Consider the following 18,767-nt stretch of genomic DNA (forward strand, 5'->3'; position numbering starts at 1 on the left):
TAGTTCAAGAAAAGCCACAAAATGTTAACAAAGATGAAGGAGAAGGGCAGCACTTGTCACTTAATATATTTCATCTGCTGTCACAACTCTAAAGAAAATTTGCTTCAAGCAAGATTAGCTGGAGCTGTGATGGGGCAGTGACGCAGAAAATAAATAGGTAAGTTGGTCACTCCTATTCCACAGAACAACTTGATTGAGCCAGTGAGTTCCTTATCTGAATCTGCTGGAAATGGAAGAATGATTGCAGGAACTGGGTGAGGTATTTTTCCTGTGGAAAAAATTCTGCGTGTGAACTCTTTATCTGTACCTGAATTTTGGAACTTAATTCCAGTGTACAATTGGAGTTAGTGCAGATGAACCGTGGAGGCAACACAGTGTGAGTGCCATGAAAACAAACTAGAACCACTAAAACCTAACACAGAACACATTTATGTCATGATTAAGATTTCATAAATACATGGCAAGGCCCCAAATTGCACAGGGAAACATATCTTGACAATGGAGAGGCCTCAGATTCCAGTACACAATAAAAGAGACAAAGAGAGGTTTGACTTTATATTTGTAAAGGTATTCACCCTCCATGTGTTGCAGGGTTTGCAAAGTGAGTGGCAATGGAGGTTATTAAAATCTGTGGCTAGCTTGATGGGTGAGTTATTAGTTTAGCTTCATACACTATGGTGGGGGATCTGAGCATATTATCAGCCTGGGCATTCCTGTTATGGGGTTGATATTCTCCTGGAACAGGTAACAGGGATAAGGAAGGAATATTTTGTGGCATCTCTGGACAAATTCCCTAGTGCCAAGTAGCATGTGGAAAAAACATCAGCTTTGGAGAAATCCAATTGCTCTAATTTCCTAGGTTCAGGTAAAATGCTATAACTACATAAGATGAGAAATGAATATAGCAGCAAAAGTAAGCCAGAAAGAATGGAAATTGTGGAACCAAAATAATGTAGCTTGTCTGGGAAGTTGAGCCTGGGCCTACAGGTGTGTGCTCAGTCCATGCCTACATGGTGCCCCTGGCCTGTGGTGTTCCCTTTGATGTTCAGAGCTCTGGGGCCGGGATTTAGTGGCAATAAAGCCATACTTTTTAAAAAATAGTAAGATCATAGAATGGGATGAGAGTGGTGAAAACTTCATGGAAAGAAGCAGAAGCTTCCAGGTAGGGGAGACAAGGAGGGAGATATTTAACAACATGTAAGGCCACCACAGCTGAATCCTGATCTAGATTAGCTAATTTTCTCTTACAGAACATAGAAGCTTCTAAAAAGACCAGGATAGGTCAGAAACTTACATGCACTCTTGTTCCCTAGTTTACCATTGCAGGACCGTAATGTTCTTTGTGGCTTTTTTATGGTGTGGTGTCTCATCACAGTGTTATGAGCTTTGAGTACATAGTTTCCACACAACAAAAGCAAACTTTGGGTAAAGTTCAGGGCATTCCTTGTATCATTCAAATAAGCCTGGCTGTTTGTGGTACAAGCGTTATCTATTTCAATGTACTGATTTAAATAAAAATACTCAGTATTTGAAAACATGCAGCTTCCAAACTTGAGTAAAAGGTGGCATCCTGGACCCTCTCTTTTGTGGAAGGCTATTATCTGAATGGTTCTTTTTCAAGGAATCATTATGAAAAGTGAGACCAAAGGAGCCAGATAAGATTTGTGCCCTCTCTATGTGAAAGAGGAAGGTGAACCCCATGCTCTAGGACAAAAGGAGGAGCCTCATTGTCATTTTCTAATATATTGTCTGTTAAGCACCAGCCACGTGCTCAGCATTGTACAGGGTAAACAGCAAGACATTGTCAGGCTAACACTATCTCTTACGGAGACGGAGGAGGCTTCTGTTGTCTGATTTGGGCCGGCACCAGTTACAAACAGTGCCAGCCAGCATTGTTCAGGTTTGGTCACTATCTATAATCCTCATGCTTAATGCCAGTGATGTGATAATAGGTCCCAACATAGAAAATATTGCATCAAAGAGAAACTTATTAATAATGATAGAGGCCTTTGAAAAGAGACAGAGTGGAAGTTGTCACTTGGCACCCACCAAGCTCACGTCTGTACAGCCATCACTAGATCAGATCAACATCTTCTCCCTTCTTCTGCCTAATATCTCTCTGGCACAAGTGCTATTGTTATTATTTCTTAAGAATATAAGAACAGCCATACTGGCTCAGACCAAAGGTCCTTCTAGCCCAATATCCTGTGTACCAACAGTGGCCAATGCCAGGTGCCCCAGAGGGAATGAAAAGAACAGGTCATCATCAAGTGATCCATTCCCTGTCCCCCATTCCCTGCTTCTGGCAAACAAAGGCTAGGGACACCATTCCTGCCCACCCTAGCTATTAGCCATCGATGGACCTGTCCTGCACAAATTTATCTAATTCTTTTTTGAACCCTGTTATAGGCTTGGCCTTCACAACATCCTCTGGCAAGGAGTTCCACAGGTTGACTCTGCGTTGTGTGAAAAAATGCTTCCTTTTGTTTGTTTTAAACTTGCTGCCTATTAATTTCATTTGGTGACCCTTAGCTCTTGTGTTATGAGAAGGAATAAATAACACTTCCTTGTTTATTTTCTCCACATCAGTCATGATTTTATAGATCTCGATCATATCCACCCTTAGTCGTCTCTTTTCCAAGCTGAAAAGTCCCAGTTTTATTAATCTCTCCTTATATGACAAATGTTCCATACCCTTAATCATTTTTGTTGCCCTTTTCTGAACCTTTTCCAATTCCAATATACTGTATCTTTTTTTGAGATGAGGTGACCACATCTGCACGTAGTATTCAAGATGTGAGCGTACTATGGATTTATATAGAGAAAATATGATATTTTCTGTCTTATTATCTATCCCTTTCTTAATGATTCCCAACATTCTGTTGCTTTTGTGACTGCCACTGCACACTGAGTGGATGTTTTCTGAGAACTATCCACAATGACTCCAAGATCTCTTTCTTGAGTGGTAATAGCTTATTTAGACCCCATAATTTTATATGTATAGTTGGGATCATGTTTTCCAATGTGCATTACTTTGCATTTATCAACATTGGGCAAAAAAATGGCAGATGAAATTCAATCATCCAGTTCTGAGAGATCCTTCTGTAGCTCTTCACAGTCTGCCTGGGACTTAATTATCTTGAGTACTTTTGTATCATCTGCAAATGTCACGTCACTGTTTATCCCTTTTTCCAGATCATTTATGAATATGTTGAATAGGACTGGGCCCAGTACAGACCCCTGGGGGACACCACTATTTACCTCTCTCCATTCTGAAAACTGACTGTTTATTTCTACCCTTTGTTTCCTATCTTTTAACTGGTTACCAAGCCATAAGAAGACCTTCCCAGTTATCCCATAACAGCTTACCTTGCTTAAGAACCTTTGGTGAAGGACCTTGTCAAAGGATTTCTGAAAATCTAAATACACTATGTCCACTGGATCCCTCTTGTCCACATGCTTGTTGACCCCCTCAAAGAATTCTAGTAGATTGGTGAGGTATGATTTCCCTTTACAAAAGCCATGTTGACTCTTCCCCCAACAAATTATGTTAATCTATATGTCTAACAACTTTGTTTTTTACTAGTGTTTCAATCAGTTTGCCTGGTACTGAAGTCAGGTTTAAAGGCCTGTAATTGCCAGGATCACCTCTGGAGCCCTTTTTAAAAATTGTCATCACATTAGCTATCCTCCAGTCATTTGGTACAGAAGCTGATTTAAATGATAGGTTACAGACTACAGTTAGTAGTTCTGCAATTTCACATTTGAGTTCCTTCAGAACTCTTGGGTGAATAACGTCTGGTCTTGGTGACTTATTACTGTTTAGTTTATCAGTTTGTTCCAAAACCTCCTCTAATGACACCTCACCTTAACAGTAGAGATGGTCAGGTGATGAGATTCCATTTTTGCAAAAAGATTCTAAACTTTTCATTTCCACTTTTTGAAAAAAAAATTCCTTTTTAACACCATTTTCTGACCAGCTTTTTTTTCTGGTAATACCTCAAATGTGCCACGTGCTGTATAAACTCAAAAGGAGGCACAGTGCCTGCCTCAAAGAGCTTACAGTCTAGAAAGACAAAACAGACAGAGAAATGGGTTGTAAGGGAGAAGAGAACAACAATCAAGTAAGGAGGCTGGAGAGATTAGCACATGCCCCAGTGACATTGAGTTCTAAATCCACCTTTACATATACAACCTTTCTGAGTTACTTTGTAACCCCCTTTCGCTATAGCTGAGGATCAGGGCCTACATTCCTACTTTGAGAAGGTTAAATCCTGTTCCCATTGCCCAGGTTAGGTACCCAGACTAAATGCTGATTGTTTTCTTCGGTGTTTGTGGGGGTGAGGTATGAGAAGGTTACACTATAATTTCAGGGCTGCAAAAGCCCCTAGAGCCACTGGGCCCTCTTCACAGAGGGAAGTGCCTGATCAATCCCAGGGTCTCCTCCCTAAACCCCAAATCTTCCCTCTCTATTAATGCACAGGGAGCCCCTTTGCAGCACAGCGCAGCAGTGTAGTATCAATCACTGGCAAATCTGGCTATGTTAAACTAGGCTGTGCCATTATAGACAATAATAGGAGAAGAATCAAATGCACATGAATTCATCTTACTGTGGACCTTGAGAAGTAACATTTAGAATTGTAATTTATACAATTAATATGAAGCTAAAGTTTGATGAATCAAAGGCATAGGCTCACAATTCATTTTGGAAGATGCCAGTAGAACATTATATAGACTCAAAGTTCAGAATTCTTTACATTTATATGTCACATGCCAAAACAGCTGTTAATCTTACAGGAAGTCTCTTGCTAGGTTATAAACCCAGGAATACCTTTAACAAGAATACCTGAAATGTACAAAGGGTCACTCACCTCACAAAGAAACAGGAAGTAATTGCAAGATGTCAGAGGAAGGACTTATATTAAAGAGGGTAAAGGGAAGATGATGCTTTAGGTGACTAATGTTTTATTGTGCCGTTGTACAAACATAATAACATTACAGAGTGTACAGTAATCCAGTCGGTTCACTAGTTTAAAGTGAACTGATATGTTCTCCCAAAATGCATGTGTGAAAGCCAGATACAAGGGAAAACTGACAAGTGAACTTTTCTATTATTTTTGAGAGTGAAATAGTAGTTGATACAGTGAAATTAATACATTCAGGATAAAATAGGGACAATGACCGAGCATAGAGTATGATTTTTTATATAATAATTTTAAAGTATTTCGCAATCCTAACTCTTTAAAATTCTTCCTGCCCATTGTGGGTGAATTATATTGTGTAAGACTGAGTGCCTGTGGGAAATACACTTTGCTGCAGACAGGAGGAATTTTAAAGGGCCAGACTGTGAATGTACATTGTGCTCTAAAACCACTTAGAAGACAAGATCTTTGCCTTGAAGCATTTATGGTCTAATTCAGATACATAAAATACACACTTCCAATGCAAAGAGATGCAGGTACAAAAATGTACCTGAGTGTATGAAATAAATGTATGTTAAGGAGGGATTTGAAGGATAAAAGGAAAGTTACTTGGTGCATGAGGAAAGGGAGATCGTTCCAGGTATAAGTAAAAACATGGTGGAAGTGCAAACACAACATCAGGAAGAGGACACACAGGAGCAATTATCCAGAAGGTAGGGCTATGTAGCAAGCAAGATGGTGGGTAACCAGAAATGAAAGTAGGGGTGTAGCCAGAGACAGAGTTGTGCAGACAAAAGACTTACACTTGTTATAGAAAAGGTAAAGGAACCAGAGGAGAGATGTGGAGAGGAGGCGAAAGTGGCTAGATGACATGACCAGATTTTTATAATGGGGATGGAGAGGAAAATGAACATTTTAAATATGTTGTAGAGTGGGGGGAAAGTCTCAAGACTGTTTGAAATGGCAATGGGGCATCAGAATAGATGCTGGAAGGACAGTCAGAGATATGAAACTGGACAATCGGGGTGAGGCTAATGGTAGAGAGAGAATTTGTGAGTCATCATACAGGTAATAGCTGAAATTAATGGAGCAGATGAAGTCGCTCAGACATGTTTAGAAGGGAACATCTAGTACCTCTTCCTCCTCTAGTACATCCTCCTTGACCTCTCAGTTGCTTTGACCAACCTTACGTCTTGAAATCTTGTCCTTCCTCAGTTTTCAAGCCTGTCCTCTTCCTACCTCTGATTATTCCTTCAGTGTCTCCTTGATAGATCCTCCTCTTCCTCCTTCCCATTTTGTGTGTGATTTCCACAGGGCTCTACCCTTGCCCCCTCCTCTTTTCCCACCAAACTTTCTTTCTGGGTGACCTTATCTGTTTACATGGCTCCAGCTGCAGTCTTTACACTGACTCAAAAATGTCTCTCTCTATTCCAGACATGTCTCCCAAACCTCAGCCTCTCTCTCTCTCTCTCTCTAACATCTCCTCATGGATATCTTCCCATTAACTTAAGCCAGGGATTCTCAAACTGGGAGTCATAATCCCTTGGGGAGTTGCAAGGTGGTTACATGGAGGTCACGAGCCAGGCCATGTGCAGGACTGATAGCCCCAAGTCCCAATTAAATTAAATTAAATTAAATTAAATTTAAACTTTATTTTTTATTTATAAGGGGGGTCACACTCAGAGGTTTCCTGTATGAAAGGAGTCACCAATACAAAAATTTGAGAACCACTGACCTAAGCTCACCATGATTGTTTTTCTTCCCATTCACTCCATATCCCCCTATTTCTCTTTGGCTGTTGACAAAACCATCCCTGTTACTCAAGCCAGTGACCCAGGTGTCATCCTTTGCTTCTGTCCTCCCTCTAGCTTCACATGTCCAGATTGTGTCCAGGTTTTGTTGCTTCTTCCTCCACAACATTTACAAGGTAGAAACATTTCTTTCATGGGTGGTGAGTGGACCCTAGCTTTGGGGTGGCTAACCCATGGCTCCGTCCCTTATGCCTCCTTGCCCCTCCTTGAAGCTGGAGGCCCATGACCCCTGCCCCCCCTGAGCTGGAATAACGAGCTCCCCTCCGCCTGGAGAAGCCCCAAGTGCCCCACTCTCTTGACTGGAGGAGACCCAGGCTGGCCGAAGCTTGGGTGTCAAGCTCCCCGCCCCTGCACCTGCCCAAAGGAACCCTGAGCCCCTCCCCACATTTGCCTGGAGGAGCCCTGGGCTATCCACAGCCACTCCACACCTCCCCTCCTCTCCCCAAACCCCAAGTTGCCCGGCAAATGCCACAGTGTGACAGTGTCTCTCCCCGAAGAAGAACCTGCGCTTGTGATATGCCCCATGCAGGTTCCAGAGTCGCTGAGGAGGCAGTATCTGCTATTCCGGAGAGATTACTGATGAACCAGGGAAGCTGAATACCACATATTGGCTCCTCACTGCCCCAGAACCTGCCTGGGCCATAACAGAGCAAAAACTTCCCCTGCCAAACCCGCAATCAGGCATTCAGTTGTAGTGGCAGCTCCAGGGTAGGGTCCTGTTGTACCTGCCACCCATGATTTCTTTCTGTCTTCACTGCCAAAATTCTTGTCCAGCTCTTCATCTCCTGTCTTGACAACTGCAAACTCTTCTTTCTCCCTGGCCTTTCTGGCACACATCACATCCCTCTCAGGACATGGGGTGTACAGGGGAGGGGAGAATAAAGGTGGCTTTACACCACCTTTATGTCTCCCCAGTCCTGTGGCCATCCATGCTGTGACCCTAGATGCAAATTTGAGCTGAGGCCTGCTTTAATATTCTTCCAGCTGCCAGTGGCCACAAGGGCTTGTTCCACCACACAGGGATAACCCGAATGCAGTTGTATCCCAACCCTGCCTCTTCATGCATCCACATCCCCTTACAAAGGGCTAAAAAGGGGGTAGCATAGAGCCCACTATGCTGACTTTGCCACCTGGGTATTCCCCCAAACTGGGAGAAATTCTCATTTAGCTTGTTAAGCTGGCTCTTTGGCATACTGGTACCATCAGAGCAGCACTAACAGACTGGAACTGCATCGAGGCTCTGGCCCATTATGTTTAGTGAATGACGTAGGCTGTTCTGAATGGTGTCTGTGTGTATTATATAGAATATTAATATAATATATATATTAGCTGCTGCCCTAAAGGCCATCTTTGGAGCAGGGGTTCTTTTATTTTATGTTTTTACAGCCCCCAGCACTATAGAACCCAGCCTTGATCGACCTGTAATGCAATTCCTACAACAAGTACTACTAGAGTAGTTGGTTAATAGGCGATAGCAGGAATAACAGAAATGCAGAAGACATGTTTGACTGGAACTGGACAAGGCACTAGTGGTCTTGTGGTTTGAGAAGGATCCGATTAGTAAATGTGTAATAAAGCTTTAAACCTTAGAAAAATACTCCTTCCTGCCACTCCACCCCAGATGGGATAACTTCTCTTACAATGTCTTGAGAATTTAGAAAATTTTAGGGACACTCTGATCTTTTGGAAGGAAATAAGAAACATTTGCTGTGTGCTCTGCCTGGGCATGCTGGAGTTTTTTCATTAACTGTTGGATACAAGGAAGTCTTTGTCTATGGACAGCAGGATACATGTTTAGTCTATGGAGTACTTTATGGTTATTCTTGTAGGGAAGTCTAGATTAACAAAACACTTCATCCACCTTGGCTTTTGAAATAAAGGAAAAACCAATATGGTTCCAGCTGGCATCACGTCAGAAGAACTCCCCCGCTGTTAGTACTTGAGCCTGAGTGGCATTTATTAGTTTTACAGCCGAGACGAACATTGGCCATTTTGTAGAAAGTCTAGATGGCAAATTCACACAGAGTAAACTGTCCTGGATACATTGTTATCACTATTAATGAAAGAAGGGTTACTGTATAAGAAGAAAACTCTTTTGATTTTGCACGCCTTTGACATAATCTGATCAAGTCATTCACTGTGTCTAGCACAGGTGCCAACTCTTCAAAATGCCATGGGGGGCTTGACCCCTGGCTCTGCCTCAGAAATTCCCCCATCCTTCCTCCAAGGCCCCACCTCCACCCACCTCTTCCCACCCCCGCCCCACCTCTTCTGGGATTTCCTCTATATTTTGTACAGTGTTGAGAGCATGGTGCTCATTACATAAGGAACCTGGAAGAATTAATTGCAGTGCAGCTTTTCGGGGACTGGGATACCTCTGGGGATGTCTACACTGCATTGTAAACCTGAGTCTGTGGGACCTGGGCTTGTGGACTCAGTGTTTCCAAGCCTGTGCTTGAACATTCACACTGCATTGTAAACCTGGGTTTACAATTGCTGGACCCTGATCTCATAACCATGCTAATGCATCCATACTGTACTATGCAGACCTTCTGACTCAGGTCTGCAGCTTGAACTGCATCCACACTGCAAAATGACAGGTTTGGACCTAAATCTTAGTGGGACTTTAGTCTGATCCAGGGTCCTAGGGACCTGACCCCCCCAGTGCTTGCTGATCCGAGTCAGACTAATTTGTGGGTGGACAGAAGGGGTGGTTGGGGGTAAACCTGAGTCAGACTCTGGGCTTACTGTTCGATGTAGACATACGCTAAATGAACTCCATCTCAGACTACAACTTAAGGACACCCATAAAGCTTAGACAGTAATTTATTAAAAAGATGAAAAGATCTCTCCCAAGTATTTCTCTTTCATAGAGTAGCCTTCATATGCATGTGCCATCTGAAAGAGGATGAGCTCAGCTTTTGCAGGTTTGTGAAGAAAGGCCAGGGCTTTTAGACCGGAATGATCCTTAGAGAACATCTACATTGAAATAAAAGGCCTGTAACTAAGCCTGGTTCCAAAATAGAACAGAAAATTGAAATATCAACAAATACTCAAAATTTCAATGAGAAAGGTTAAAACAAAAAATGTTGTTTTTTTGAGTAAATCAGCGAAAATTTGTTTTGACAAAATTGTCACTTAGTTCCTTTTTTAAAACCAAAATGACATTTTATAATGGAAAAAAATGAAAAATTGTTGCTTTGTTTCTAAATATCAATTCAAAATGACAATCATTGTTAAGAAAATTTTGAACATATTCATCAGAATCAACAATTTCTTCTGAAAAATTTCATTTTCAATCAAACTGTATTTTCCAGCAGGAATACTTTCCAAGTGGTAAATGTTGAGCAGCTCTAGCAATAATATTCATCTTCTTACTATTACTGATGGAGCATTCAAAAGTTTATTAGCTGCATTACAGACAATAACAACAAAAAGACATCTGCTGCTGGCTTGAAGAACACAAAATGTAAATATTAAACAAGTGCAACAAACATGGAAATGAACACGGAGGGTAGAGAGGATGAGCACCATGCTTAATTTGTGCCAGGGCTTGCCAGGGCTGACCGCCAGCACCTCTAGCTTGGCAATTCATAGTCCTGGCAGCTTGCTGCATCAGTTATGTATGTAAAAAATTTGCTTGAGCCATGGCACCTAATTGCTTGAGCACTAGATGAGGGTCCTCGAGAGGTCATCTAGTCCAGTCCCCTGCACTCAAGGCAGGACTAAGTAATATCTAGACCATCTTTTACAGGTGTTTGTCCAACCTGCTCTTAAAAATCATAGAATAGAATATCAGGGTTGGAAGGGACCTCAGGAGGTCATCTAGTTCAACCCCTTGCTCAAAACAGGACCAATTCCCAACTAAATCATACCAGCCAAGGCTTTGTCAAGCCTGACCTTAAAAACCTCTAAAAGTATGTCTATGCTATGGAATTACTCCAATTTTACAGAATTCAATTTTTGGCAACAGATTGTATAAAGTCGAATGCATGCATCCACATTAATTAAGCACATTAATTGGCAGTGTGCGTCCAGAGTGCATTGACTTCCAGAGCATTGCAGTGTGGGTAGCATACTTCCTGCAGTCTCCCCCACCCACTGGAATTCTGGGTGGAGATCCCAATGCCTGATGGGGCAAAAAACATTGTCACGGCTGGTTCTGGATATATGTCATCAGGGCCCCTTCTCCCTCCCTCCATCCATGAAAGCAAGAGTAGACAATCATTTCGTGCCTTTTTTCCTGGGTTACCTGTGCAGATGCCATATCTTGGCAATCATGGAGCCCATTCAGCTGACATTCACCATATATCTCCTGGGTGCTGGCAGACATAGGACTGCATTGCTACACAGCAGCAGCTCATTGCCTTTTGGCAGCAGATTGTGCATTACTCCTGGTAGCCATCATCATCATACTCCTGGGTGCTCTTTATTCAGCCTCAGTGAGGTTGGTCAGGAGCACCTGGCCAGACATAGGAATGACTCAGCCAGGTCATTCCCATCTTCTGCCGAGCACCCAGGAGGTGACGATGGCTAGCAGTTGTACTGCATCATCTCCTGGTGAGTACCCAGGAGATGACGATGGCTAGCAGTCGTAATGCAGTGTCTTCTGCCGAGTACTCAGGAGATGATGATGGCTAGCAGTCGTAATGCAACGTCTTCTGCCGAGCACTCGGGAGATGACAATGGCTAGCAGTCGCACTGCACTGTCTGCTGCCAGCCTAAGATGTAAAAGATAGGTGGAGCGGATCAAAACAAGAAATAGAGCAGATTTGTTTTGTTTTCATTTGCTCCCCCCTCTCACCGTGAAATCAATGACCTGGTAAACCCAGGGTTTTGAGTTCAGTCCTTGAGGGGATTCTGTGTGACAGTTGTTTGTGTTTATCCTTGATGCAATGCCACCTCCTTTGTTGATTTTAATTCCCTATAAGCCGTGTTGTTAGTCACCCCTCCCCAAAGCAATGGCAGACAATCAATTTGTGCCTTTTTTCAGTGCGGATGCTATACCACGGCAAGCATGGAGTCCATTCATCTCAGCACAGCAGTCAGGAACATTGTAAACACCTCGCACATTATCATATAGTTTATGCAGAAACAGAACCTGAAAAACCAGGTAGGAGGAGGTGATGGCAGCGCAGTGATGAGAATGATGAAGACATGGACACAGAATTCTCTCAAAGGGCGGGCCCCGGCGCCTTGGAGATCATGCTGTTAATGGGACAATTTCATGCCGTGGAACACTGATTCTAGGCTCAGGAAACAAGCACAGACTTGTGGGACCGCATAGTGTTGCAGGTGTGGGACGATTCCCAGTGGCTGCAAAACTTTCACATGCGTAAGGGCACTTCTCTGGAACTTTGTGACTTGCTTTCCCCTGCCCTGAAGCGCCAGAATACCATGATGAGAGCAGCCCTCAGAGTTGAGAAACGAGTGGCAATAGCCCTGTGGAAGCTTGCAATGCCAGACAGCTACCGGTCAGTCGAGAATCAATTTGGAGTGGGCAAATCTACTGTGGGGGCTGCTGTGATGCAAGTAGCCAAAGCAATCACTGAGCTGCTGCTGCTGCTACCAAAGGTAGTGACTCTGGGAAATGTGCAGTTCATAGTAGATGACTTTGCTGCAATGGGATTCCCTAACTGTGTGGGGGGCGATAGATGGAACCCATATCCCTATCTTGGCTCCGGAGCACCAGGGCAGCCAGTACATAAACCGCAAGGGGTACTTTTCAATGGTGCTGCAAACACTGGTGGATCACAAGGGACGTTTCACCAACATCAACGTGGGATGGCCGGGAAGGGTTCATGATGCTCACGTGTTCAGGAACATTACTCTGTTTAAATGGTTGCAGCAAGGGATTTACCTCCCAGAACAGAAAATAACAGTTGGGGATGTTGACATGCCTATAGTTATCCTTGGGAACCCAGCCTACCCCTTAATGCCATGGCTCATGAAGCCATACACAGGCAACCTAAACAGTAGTCAGGAGCTGTTCAACTATAGGCTGAGCAAGTGCAGGATGGTGGTAGAATGTGCATTTGGATGTTTAAAGGGACGCTGGCGCACATTACTGACTCACTCAGACCTCAGCAAAACCAATATTCCCATTGTTATTGCTGCTTGCTGTGTGCTTCATAATCTCTGCGAGAGTAAAGGAGAGACATTTATGGCAAGGTGGGAGGTTGAGGCAAATCACCTGTCAGCTGATTACACACAGCCAGACACCAGGGCAATTAGAAGAGCACACCAGGAAGTGCTGCGCATCAGAGAAGCTTTGAAAACCAGTTTCATGACTGGCCAGGCTATGGTGTGACAGTTTGTTTCTCCTTGATGAAAACCCATGCCCTTGGTTGACTCATTCCCTGTAAGCCACCCACCCTCCCCGCTTCGATCACAGCTTGCTTGCAAAGGAAATAAGGTCACTATAATTTAAAAACCATGTATTATTTATTAATTGATTATAAAAATAGGGAGATAACTGATAAGGTAGCCCCGATGGGGTGTTGGAGGAGGGAAGGAAAAGGCCACTTCAAAACTTGTTGAATCCCATCCTTCTGTTGCTTGGGCTGTCCACTGGGGTGGAGTGGTTCGGTCCCTGGAGCCTCCCCACACCATGTTCTTGGGCATCTGGGTGAGGAGGCAATGGAACTTGGGGAGGGGAGAGGGCGGTTAAATAGGGGCTGCAGCAACACTCTGTGATCCACCAGACACCAGAGCATGTCTGTTTGATCCTGCAGTAGCCCTAGCATTGCATCCTGCCTCCTCTGATCTTCCTGCCACCACCTCTCATCTCAATCGTCCCTCCTGTCCTCACGTTCGTCCCTCCTGTCCTCATGGTCATTGGCCGCTTTCCTGTACTGTGATACTGTGTCCTTCCACTCATTCAGATCAGCTCTTTCATTGCGGGTCGACTGCATGATCTCAGAGAATATTTCATCTCACATGTGTTTTTTTCGCCGCCTTATCTGAGATAGCCTTCGGGACAGAGGAGGGAGGTTTGAAAAATTTGCAGCTTCAGGAGGGAAAAAAGGAGAAGTATTTAAAAAAATACATTTTACAGTACAATGGGTATACTCTTTCACGGTGAACAATACTATTCACATTACATAGCACATGTGATTTAGTACAAGGTCACATTTTGCATCTTTTATATTGAGGGCCTGCGGCTTTGGTGTTAGAGATCACAGATGCAGGGCTGGGCAACAGAATTCAGCTTGTAGGTGGCCATAGTGAGCCATAGTCTTTTGGCTTCTGCAACCTTCATAAAAGCAGTGCCCTCGTTTCCCATGCAAACAAGCAAAACCCCTTGAGTGCTGCTGTGCAGCAGCAGAAACCAAAGTAAGCCCCTCCCCTATCCAATTCTCTGGGATGATCACTTTACCCCTCCCCCACCGCCTGGCTGGTTCTCCCCAGAAACCTTCTGCAAAGGCTGTACCTCCAGGAGAGCTTCATGGAGATGTCCCGGGAGGATTTCCGCTCCATCCCCAGACACATTAACAGACTTTTCCAGTAGCTGTACTGGCTGCGAATGCATCCCAAGTCTTCAGGGCAAATTAATCATTAAAAAACACTTGCTTTTAAACCATGTATTATATATAAAAAGGTGCACTCACCAGAGGTCCCTTCTATGGCTTCATGGTCCGGGATACTGCTTTGGGAGGGTTGGGAAGGTATTTCAGTCAGGGTGAGAAAAAGATCCTGGCTTCTTGGGGAGAATGATATGCTGTGTGCTCTCCTTAAGGTCATCCTCCTCCTCCTCCTCATCTTCCTCGTCCGCAAAATCCTCAGGCATGGCTGAGAGTACCCCCTTCAGTCGGAGGGGGGGGGTTAGTGATGGCGGCCTGCCCTAGAATTGCATGCAGCTCAGCGTAGAAGCGGCGTGTCTGCGGCTCTGCCCCAGAGCATCCATTTGATTCTTTGGCTTTCTGGTATGCTTGTCTCAGCTCCTTAACTTTCACGCAGCATTGTATTGAGTCCCTGTTGTGGCCTCTCTCCATCATGCCCTTGGAGATATTTTCAAATGTTTTGGCATTTTGTATTTTGAAACGTAGTTCTGATAGCACGGAATCATCTCCTCATACAGCAATCAGATCCAGTACCTCCCGTACTGTCCATGCTGGAGCTTTTTTTCAATTCTTGGACTGCATGGTCACCTGTGCTGATCAGCTCTGCATGTCACCGGTGCTGATCAGCTCTCCATGCTGGGCAAACAGGAAATGAGATTCAGAAGTTCACGGGGCTTTTCCTGTACACCTGGCCAGTGCATCTGAGTTGAAAGTGATATCCAGAGCGGTCCCAAAGGTGCACTGTGAGATAGCTCCCAGAGGCTAATACCATCGAATTGTGTCCACACTAACCCTGATTCAAACCAGCTATATCAATTTCAGCGCTAATCGCCTTGTCGGGGAGGAGTACAGAAATCAATTTTAAGAGCCCTTTCTGTCGCAGTAAATGGCTTCATTGTGTGGATGGGTGCAGGGTTAATTTGATTTAACGCTGCTAAATTTTACCTAAACTCGTAGTGTAGACCAGGCCTAAGGAAGGAGATTCCACGACCTCCCTAGGTAACCCATTCCAGTGTTTCACCACCCTCTTAGTGAAAAAAGTTTTTCTAATATCCAACCTAAACCTCCCCTCATTGCAACTTGAGACATTACTCCTTGTTCTGTCATCTGGTACCACTGAGAACAGTCTAGATCATCCTCTTTGGAACTCCCTTTCAGGTAGGTTGAAAGCAGCTATCAATCCCCTTCATTCTTCTCTTCTCCAGACTAAACAATCTCAGTTCACTCAGCCTGTCCTCATAAGTCATGTGCTCCAGCCCCTAATCATTTTGTTGCCCTCCATTGGACTCTTTCCATTTTCCACATCCTTCTGTAATGTGGGGCCCAAACCTGGACACAGTACTCCAGATGAGGCCTCACCAATGTTGAATAGAGAGAATGATCAAGTCCTTGATCTGCTGGCAATGCCCCCTATTTATACAGCCCAAAATGCCGTTAGCCTTCTTTGGCAACAAGGCAAACTGTCGAGTCATATCAGCTTCTCATCCACTGTAACCCCTAGGTCCTTCTTCTGCAGATCTGCTGCCTAGCACCCCGGTCACTCTTGTAATAGTGAATGGGATTCTTCCATCCTAAATGTCCTTGTTGAACCTCATCAGGTTTCTTTTGGCCTAATCCTTTATTTGTCTAGGTCTCTCTGTATCCTATCCTGCCTCCAGCTTATCTACCACTCTCCCAGTTTAGTGTCACCTGCAAACTTGCTGAGGTGCAGTCCACACCATCCTCCAATCCCCAATGATGGAGATTCCACCACCTCGCTAGGCAATTTTTTGTAGTGCTTAACTGCTGACAGTTAGGAATTTTTTCCTAATGTCCAACTAAACCACCCTTGCTGCAATTTAAGACCATTGCTTCTTGTCCTATCCTCAGAGGTTAAGAATAACAAATTTTTCTCCCTCCTCCTTGTAACAACCTTTTTACGTACTTGAAAACTGTTATCATGTCCCTCTCAGTCTTCTCTTCTCAGACTAAACAAACCAATTTTTCAATCTTCCTCACAGGTCATGTTTCTAGACCTTTAATCATTTTGTTGCTCTTCTCTGGACTTCTCCAATTTGTCCACATCTTCTGAAATGCGGGGCCCAGAACTGGACCCAATACTCCAGACTGAAGGCCTAATTAGCATGGAGGAGTGGAAGAATTTACTTCTCGTGTCTTGCTGACAATACTCCTGCTAATACATCCCAGAATGATGTTTGCTTTTTTTGCAATAGCGTTACACTGTTGGCTCATATTTAGCTAGGATGACCAGATGTCCCAATTTTATAGGGACAGTCCCAATTTTGGGATCTTTTTCTTATATAGGCTCTTATTACCCCTCACTCCCATCCCGATTTTTCATACTTGCTCTCTGGTCACCCTATATTTAGCTTTTGATCCACTATGACCCCCAGAGCTCTTTCCACAGTAATCCTTCCTAGGCAGTCATTTCCCATTTTTTCTGTGTGCAACTGATCGTTCCTTCCTAAGTGGAGGCTTTGCATTTGTCCTTACTGAATTTCATCCTATTTACTTCAGACCATTTCTCCAGTTTGTCCTGATCATTTTGAATTTTAATTCTATCCTCCAAAGCACTTGCAACCCCTCCCAGCTTGATATCATCCGAAAACTTTATAAGTGTACTCTCTATGCCATTATCTAAATCATTGAATAGAACAGGACCCAGAACCAATCCCTGCAGGACCCCACTCATTATACCCTTCCAGCATGCCTGTAAACCACTGATAATGACTCTCTGGGAACAATTTTCCAACGAGTTGTGCACCCACCTTATAGTAATTCCATCTAGGTCAGGGGTCGGCAACCTATGGCATGCATGCCGCCGGCCCTGCTCAGCCTGCTGCCGGCTGAGTGAATGGAACCCCAGGGCAGCAGGACGCTGAGCGGGGCCGGCAGCCGGGACCCCAGACCAGCGTCAGATGTGCCCCCCCCCCATTCCCCTCTCACCGTGCCTGGGTTTTGCGGCTCCCGGGAATGTGAGCTGCAGGGGCGCAGGGCCCTGAGCCTGCTGAGGGAGGGGCGGCTGCGGTGACTCACACTCCCAGAGCCGCAGAGCCTGAGTGTGGTGAGGGAGGAGCCAGGGGGGGCGCACAGAGACTGTCGCCCACATGCATCCACTGCAGGAGCCCCTCAGCTCCCCTGTCACTGCGCTCAGGTTCTGCGGCTCCCGGGAGTGTGAGCCGCCGCCACCACTACCCCTCCTGCAGCTCCCCCTGTCCCACTGCCTCAGCACTCCACATGGAGTTTTGCCTCCACGTGGAGCCAGTATCTGACCAGCATGGGCCTGGTAAGGGGAGTTCCAGGGAACAGTCAGGGAGCAGGGGGAGGGTTAGATGGGTCTGGAGTTCTGGGGGTCCTGTCGGGGGGCGGGGAGTGGTTGGATGGGGCGTAGGAGTCCCCGGGTGTCTGTCTGTGGGGCGGGGGTGTGGATAAGGGTTGGGGCAGTCAGGGGACATGTAGGGGGTAGGATCCTAGGGGGGCAGTTAGGATGGGAAGGGTCTTAGGAGGGGGCAGTCAGGGGACAAGGAGCAGGGAGGCTTAGGTAGGGGGTGGAGTTCTGGGGGGCAGTTAGGGGACAAGGAGCAGGGGAGGTTTGGGGGTTCTGACTGGGTCAATCAGGGTGGGAAGTAGGAGGGAGTGGATGGGGGTGGGGGTGGAGCTAGGGCAGGGCTCTCTCATCTTTTTGATTGTTGAAATATGGTAACCCTAGGCGAGAGGGAAGCCGGGGGGCTCATGGGGGCTGGCGCCCGCATACATCCACTGCAGCCTGAAGGAGCCCTCGGGGGGGGGGGCACCGGGCCGCAACTTGGGAAGGAGGGGCAGGGGTGCAGCTGCTCCCCATTAGCGGCAGTGCCGCCTTTGCAGGGCTGCTGCCCCCCTGCACCGCGCCGGCTCCTCCATGGCTGGGGCTCGCTGCTGCTGCAAGTGGGACACTCTGGCTCTCCGGTGCCCCTGGAAGGCAGCTCCTCCCTGCCGAGCTGCTGCAGCAGCCCAAGCCCAGCAAAGCCAGTGAGTGGACTCGGGGCAGGGGCCACTGGGGCGAGGTGAGGATGGCTCACAGGGGGGCTGTGCACGCTCCAGGGGTGTTCAGGGTGTGGGGAGAGGGGAACCTGGTCTGGGGAGCAGCCCCTGGGTATGGCTGGCCCCTAAGCAGGTTGGCCCCTGGGGTCTATAAAGGCTTGTTGGGATATGCCCCTCAATGAACCAATGTGTGGAGGATGGAGCGCAAGGTGGAAGTTTCGCCTAGGGTGCATAATATCCTTCCACCAGCCCTGCCCCAGGGGGTGCATGCACCCCAGGTTAAGAACCACTGCACTAAACTGATAAGATCTGCATTTTAATTTAATTTTAAATGAAGCTTCTTAAACATTTTAAAAAACTTGTTTACTTTGTACAACAATAGTTTATAGACTTATAGAGAGAGACCGTCTAAAAACGTTAAAATGTATTACCAGCCCGCGAAACCTTAAATT

The 18,767-nt window shown here is 45.5% G+C and overlaps 1 long non-coding RNA gene across 1 annotated transcript in view; it reads left to right on the top strand.

Annotated features, from left to right (window-relative positions):
* LOC116827546 (uncharacterized) overlaps positions 1 to 18,767 on the top strand; it is a 179,481-nt gene that overhangs the window by 129,712 nt on the left and 31,002 nt on the right. The window lies entirely within an intron of this gene.

This window comes from Chelonoidis abingdonii, chromosome 3, assembly GCF_003597395.2.
Source record: "Chelonoidis abingdonii isolate Lonesome George chromosome 3, CheloAbing_2.0, whole genome shotgun sequence".
In the NCBI taxonomy this organism is placed as follows: domain Eukaryota; kingdom Metazoa; phylum Chordata; order Testudines; family Testudinidae; genus Chelonoidis; species Chelonoidis abingdonii.